Genomic DNA, 7505 nt, shown 5'->3' on the forward strand with positions numbered 1-7505 from the left:
TCCAAGATCCCCGACCCCTCCCCCGCAGCCTGGTCCCTCCCAGAGAGGCGGAGGCCTGGGGGCGCTCTGCCCCGGGCCGCGTCCCTCGAGGCTGCCCTACGCAGCTCTCCACCTCGCTGGGATGGAGGCCCTGCACCCGTATCCCTGGAAGCTCAGACACTGCCGGACTCTAGCGAAGTCCGGCACGTGAGAGTTGGGCGTTCTGGTGCGGCTGCCTCCCGCCTCCTTTTCGGGTCCCGGCCAGCATTTCCAGTTCCAGGCCTGAGGCGCTTGTAAAGGGGCAGGGGGTGGAGAAATGGGGGAAAGCCCGAAGCGAATGGCCTTGTCGTCGTCGTCAGCCCTCGGGAAATGTTTTCCATTTCGTGGAAGAGATCCCAGAAGCTGTGTGGCTGCACCTTTTTTAACTGGAATCTGGGTGCCTGCTCCTTTGTCACCGCCCTGGCCCGTCCTGGGAAAGCCCTCCTTTCTGCCAGAATGAGAAACTAAGGCGAGTTCCTGCTGCCAGGCTTCCCTGTTTGACGGGCAGTGGTTCCCTTTTGTTTGAGGCCATTCCTCATCTTGTACTAACCTTTACTTTTGTTTACTTTCATGTCTGTCGGAACTGAGATCCTGTTTGCGCTCATGTGTCTGCTGTTCCCTCCCCTGAATCGCAGGTTTCTTCTCCTTCCCCAAAGGGGTGCTCCCGGTCGAGAGGTGGCCACTCGCTTCCAGGGAAATGCCATCCTTGAAAGCTAGAGGTTCCAGCTCACCAAAGTCGCAGAGTGAATGACCTTCACAGAACCATGGACTCCTCATTGCTTTTTCTGAGTGAAGAACTCCTCTTAAAGACCATTCCGTGCAGAGCAAGACTGGTCCTATTAATTCTCTCCCATAGAAAGATTCTACACCTTTTCACGATGACTTAACACCCGCCTCTCGCACCCAAAGAGAACATTCTTCTTAATTTGTCATCTAGAGCAACTTCGCCTACTAGGTCTTGTAGCCAACCCCTGGCTCATTTTCCTGGCTGAAGAGCGACATCTCCCAGTTGCCCACTTTATAGCGGGTGGGGGTGGGATCCGGGGTCTGTCTCCCTTTCTCTGGATTTTCTGTTTTTCCACAGCCCCTGGCACCGTGGTGGACATAGGGCAATCCATGATGGTAATGGTGGGAATACAGCAAATGATTGTGCAGTTACTGGAGCGAAAGAGTTTTGTGATTTGATTCCTGCCTCCCCCAATACCTGATACATACAGGAATCCTAACACAGGAGACTATTACCTTATGGTAATATTACATTACCATAGATTTATCATTACTACATCCATTATCCATGCCATTACAAAACCTACTTCTTTCAAACACTGACGAGGCCCAAATCCTGTTCCTCAGCACTTTCCACATATTGCCCCAGATGCTCAAAACAAACCAAGAAAATAGGTACTATTTTTATCCCTGTTTTACAGATGAGCAAATAGTTTCAGACAAGCGAATTAACTTGTCAAGTCACATGGCAGTTAGGTGGCAGAGTGAGGGTTGGAGTCCCAGCAGGCCCATTCCATTGCTACCGTGGGCTTTTCTGCACTTGCAGTTCTGAGTTCAGATGCAAGTTCCACCCTCAGATTCAACTTGCCTGAAATGAAAACTCATTTTCAACTGGTAAGCAGCCACTATTAGTTGAGATGCTTACTGTGTGCCAATTGACATATATAATTGCTAATTCTCATGACAACTCTGAGAATAGTTTCCACTTTGCAGAGAAGCTTAGTAACTCCACCAAGGTCACATAAGAAGAGTGGGAGGCAAGGCTGGATAGGGGTTGAGCTTGTAGGCTTCACACTGAGACTACTGGGTTTAATTCCCTTTTCTGTCTCTTACTATTGGTGTGGCCTTAGGCAAGTTATTTAACCCCTCTGCGCCCTAGTCTCCTTGTTTACAAAGTAGGATTTCCTGTGGTTATAAGGATTAAATGAATGAATACAGAGAAAACAGTTGGCACTGTGAGTGCTCAATAAATGTTACCTGGGAGAAAAGTGATAGAGCCAGAATTTTATCCCAAGTCTCTCTGACATTAAAACAAACAAACAAACAAACTTTTCCCACTACCTTATGCTGCTTCTTATATACTAAACAGAAAAACTACATCTGAAGGGGAAAAAAGATAGTCCAACAAAGTGGTGAAAGTGATGGCATTTGAATGGTGGGAATATGGGGTAAGATCTTTTTAGTTTTTAAATTATTTCCCAATTTCCCTTTAGTGAGCATGGAATGCTTCCATAAGGAAGAGAGAAATATGTCATGACAACCTCCACAGTCATCACATTTAGCCCCAAATCACTCTGTCTCCACATTCTCTCCTGGCCTCGCTGTCCCAGTTACTTAGGAGTTATCTGTGCCCCTTGCCTTTCCTTGGGCTTTCCCTCCAAATATCCAGCCAGCCCCTGGGTCCTGACAGTCTTTGTTGGTAATCGCTCACATCTATCCCTTCATGTCTATTGCTACTGCTGCCCTTGCTCTGGGCTCTGTGCCAGCTTCCAGGTGGACTCCCAGCCACCCTGTGCACCGCATGAGGTTCCCTCCTCCAGCCCTGCCTTCATCTCTCCTTCACCTATTCAGACCCTGGGTGACCCCCATGAGCCTCTCTGGCAGTGTGTACAGAGCCAGCTGTTCCCTGGATGAATTCATAAAGTTTCGTTTGCGGAGAGGCAGAGTGTCAGAGCTGTTGGGGACCTTAGTTAAAGCCCTTCCCATTACATGTAGGAAACAGGCCCAGAGATTCGTCCTTGATTTGTTCAGAGACATGTAGCTAGTATGTGGCAGAGGCCAACCCAGACGTTAGGTCTCTTGACTGTCAATCTTGGGTCCTTTCCATGATTCTGAACTACCTTTCTACAAAGCATTTCCAGATTATGTTGTTTTCTAATTCTATATTCCAAGCCCAAGGATAGGTGTCTGGATGAGTTAGCTCTTTTTTTTTTTAGACCATGTGGCTCACTCCCCCTCTGTGAACTTGGGGGGGAAAAGAAGGCATGAGTTTACGCTATAGCCTTCATTCCCACTGGCCATATCACCAGTACCAACCATTGCTCTTAGGAGTGGGTGATCTGGTAAAAAGATTCAGTCCTTAACACCACAACTAAAAAAGGAGCACTGAGTGACTTGTCTCAGCTGGTGGTGTGGGTGGTTTCTATAGGTAGGTGTGGTGGATTGTCCACAAAGATGGCCAGATAGTAGATGCAACCTCACCTTCCTGTATGTACAGGCTAGTCTTCCTACCAAGAGGTGGCGTCGATCTTTCCCTTCCCTTTGTTACTTGCTTTGACCAATAGGACATAACAAAGTGGTGCCACGTGACTTCCAGGCCTCAGCCCTGTGGCTTCCATTTTTCCCTTTTAGGGCCACTGGAAGACAGCAGGACCCTGGAGGATGAGAGACTCTTAGGGAGAGAGGGGTCCAGCTGTCTCACAGTCAACACCAGCGGAGGAGCTGCATGAAGCAGTCTTAGCCTCAGTCAAGCAGCCCCAGCAGAGATTAGCTGCACCTAACGTCCTCCTCAAGTTGCAGAATCATATGCACATTAATGGCTGTTTGTTTTCACCTTTAAATTTTGGGGTGGTTTGTTATGTGGCAATAATAACTTGAAACAGAAGGATAATGTATTTACAGAATAAATTTTAGTTTTAATAATCTAAATGAAAGCCCACTAATCCCCTTGATAATGTAGAACCAAGATTTTTTGATAAGGAATTGTGGGGAAAGTAATGCAATAGGTGAGGCTGCTGTCATTGGTTTAATCTTTGTTTAAAGGTGACAGGTCCTCTCAGATACTGCTGCAGCCCTAAAAGGGACATTTTTGAAGAATTCTACTCATGTCAAAAATGTTCACAATAGGGCCCGCCCGGTGCCTCAGATTGTTGGAGCTCCGTGTTCCTAACTCCGAAGGCTGTCGGTTCGATTCCCACATGGGCCAGTGGGCTCTCAACCACAAGGTTGCCAGTTCAACTCCTCAAGTCCTGCAAGGGATGGTGGGCTGTGCCCCCTGCAACTAAGATTGAACACGGCACCTTGAACTGAGCTGCCTCCCAGATGGCTCAGTTGGTTGGAGCGCGTCCTCTCAACCACAAGGTTGCCAGTTTGATTCCTCGAGTCCCACAAGGGATGGTGGGCTGCGCCCCCTGCAACTAGCAACAGCAACTGGACCTGGAGCTGAGCTGCACCCTCCACAACTAAGATTGAAAGGACAACAACTTGACTTGGAAAAAAAAAAAAGTCCTGGAAGTACACACTGTTCCCCAATAAAGTCCTGTTCCCTTTCCCCAATAAAATCTTTTTTAAAAAAAGTTCACAATATTCCAGTGTGGTAGGTAACATCTAAATGATCTGTACCTGCTGGGGTTCATGCCTTTGTGTAATCTTCCCGTGAGTGTGGCTGGACCTCCTGACTGGCTTCTGAAGAGCAAAATACAGCAAAAATCATGGGATGTCACTTCCTAGATTAGGTTACAAAAAGACTGTGGCTTCCATTTTGCTTGATATCTCTCCCTCTCTTGGTGCCCTCGCTCTAGTGAAAGCCAGCTACCATGTGGTAAGTAGCCCTCTAGAGAGGTCCACATGGCAAGGAACCAATGTCTGACCAATAGCCCTGGCTGGCACCTGGCTTGCTGCCTTCTGAGAATCCATGAGCCAGAGATGCCACCTACTGAAACAGTGCTATAATAAATGCTATTGTTTTAATGACAAGCAATTGATAGCAATCTATATGTCTAATAATAGGGGATTGATTGAGTAACTATGTCATAGAATTGCCTCTAATAGAACAGGTTGAAACCTATTAGTGAGTCCTGAAAACAAAATGACTTACTGTCAGCATTTGAAATAAATTAAATTAAATTTAATGGAATAGAGTTGAAAATATCAGAGTGAAGGTAAATTTTGTTTTATAAGAAATTTTTGTTTCATGTTTGTATATGTATCTGTTGTGATTTTAAATTATTTCCTCACTCTGAATTATGGTCCAAATTTTGAAAACTCTGCAGTGTTAAAAAAATATGTACAAAACTACTTAATGAGACAATAAGTATTCAACATATATTAAGTTACAAAATAACATGCATATGTTACAAAATGATCTAATTTCATGAAAATCCAAAACAAACAAATCTATATGAAAAATGGAAAATAAATACACCAAACAGATCATTTATACTTTTCTTCTTTTACGTATGTTTTAGAATTTTCTACAATGAACATGTCTTTTAAAAATGTATTTCTTGAATAAAAACAATAGTTTTTAATGTTTCCCAAATAATTATACATATATAGATATACACATATATCTATGTATATGTATATACACATATATCTATCTATCTATCTATCTATCTATCTATCTATCTATATAGCATTTTCTCAACTATGTTAAATATATATAGTTAAGAAAAGACCAGAAAGACTTGCCAGGATGTTAGCAATTGTGGTTTTTGTGTTGTGAGATTATGGTCAATTTTTAATGTTTTAGAAAATTTAGAAATGTTTCTAAAATGAACATGTTTTTCTTTTATAATAAAAGTTTTTAGTAAGAGAAAGAAGAGGCATTTAAGAGCAGCCTAGTTCTGATGGAGTCTGCCTGCTGCCCATTTTATCCCACCATTGGACCCACGCCAGGTCAAGAGAGCAGGGCAGACTCTGCCCATGCCCACACCTTCTTTGTTTCCCTGCCCTCATGTGGCTCTGCCATCGTGTTGGTTTTTCCTTCCCATCTTACCTTGGATCTTGAGTTCCCTTACCTTGGACAAATTTACTGATGAATGGTGACATGTGTAGGCCAGTGTGATGTGTCTCGATGCTGAGATGGAAAGATGTAAATAAGGAGCCTCACATTATAAATAATGGGCATAACTAATTTGTGTGCCATTGAGTTTCACCAGGGCCATGCTATGTGCTCATGAAGAATCCCACCAATTCCCTGTTTACAGATGAGGAAACAGGCTCAAAGAGGCTCCGTGCATGAACCTGTCTGTGTCCCTATGTAGGTATCCACGAAGTGGGCATATTCATGTTTCTCCAGTCCATCACCAAGTTCTGTTAAATACTACCCCCTAAATAGCTCTCAATCTGTTCACTTCATGCTATTGACAACACTACCTCCCCCTGTCAAGCCCTACAGCAATGGCCTCCTAACTGGTTTTCTCCTGCCCTTCTGCACCCTCTTATCCTCTCTATTCAACTGCCAGGGTTATCTTCTGGAAATTTAAATCTGAACCCAACCACCATTGCTTAAGATTTTGCAGTGATTCCCAATGCTCTTAGGATGGAGACAAAACTCCTTAAAATGGCTCACTGGGCCCTGTGTAGATCCCTCTATCCCTTCTGTCTCATGGCCCCCCTCTTCTCTCTGTTCTAGCCCCATGGACCTTCTCTTAGTTCCTTGTACTCACCATTTCACCACAGGGCCTTTGCATATGCTCTGCTTTCTGCTAGATCCATTCCTGTTGACCCCTGTGCCTAGTTAACTCCTACTCAACCTTCAGAACTCCTTTCAGATGTTACCACTCGCTACATCACACCCTCACTAGACATTCTTATAGCATCTTTTACCTTTTCTTCAGATCACTAAATATAGTTACAGTTTTACATTTAGTCAATTAGTTGATTGATTGTTTATTTTCACAGTAGACTGTAAGTTCCACGAAGGCAGGAACTGTGTCTCTTTTGGATCACCAATCCCTGGTACTGAGCATATCGCTTGGCCTACTAGAGGAGATCATAAAATCTTTGTTAAATGAATGAGTTAATGAATGAACAAAACCCATTGACTCTTCTGATCTGGTTCCTTTTCCTGAAAAGGCTACCAAACCCTTCAGGAGACAGGAAGCAGAAGAGGGAGGTAACTATCATAAAAATGCTTGCCCATCGCAGAGTGTCAAAGTAATAGCAGAGTTACAGGCTGCATTTTAGACGCCTCCCTTCCCCTGCTCATTCCCACCCTCTTCCAAAGAGGGCCAGGAAGGAAGCCACTGCAGAGAAGTCTCAGGGCCAGCCTTTGCCGGACAGAGCCTCACCAGGAAGGCAAGGGAGAATGAGAAGGTGAGGAAAGGAAGGAAATAGGAATCTACTGAGAAAGGACTCTGTTTTGGATACCATGCTAAATGTTTACATACATTGTCTCATTGAATCCTCCCAAAGCCCCATATTGCAGGTGAGAAAACAGACTTAGAGACGTTGTGAAACTTGAATGTCATAAAACCAATGCAAGGCAAAGCTGAGTTTGAATTCAGATGTCAGCCTTCCTCCAAAGCCTGGGCTTTTCCAGGCTTCCATCCTGGCCTCCAGCCCTCAAACACCTCCTTTACTCTGTTAACTTAGGGCCTAAAATTGGCCCTAAGGACTTATCTGTTGGCCTTTGTCTAAAGCTAAGGTGTATGATGGTTGAAGTCGATAGCTGGGAAACAGAAACTCAACATCAGAAAGGCAACGGCTGCCACACCTAAAAAAAAATATTTAAATAAAAATTGGAATGTGAAAAG

This window comes from Rhinolophus ferrumequinum, chromosome 6 (genome assembly GCF_004115265.2).
Source record: "Rhinolophus ferrumequinum isolate MPI-CBG mRhiFer1 chromosome 6, mRhiFer1_v1.p, whole genome shotgun sequence".
NCBI lineage: Eukaryota > Metazoa > Chordata > Mammalia > Chiroptera > Rhinolophidae > Rhinolophus > Rhinolophus ferrumequinum.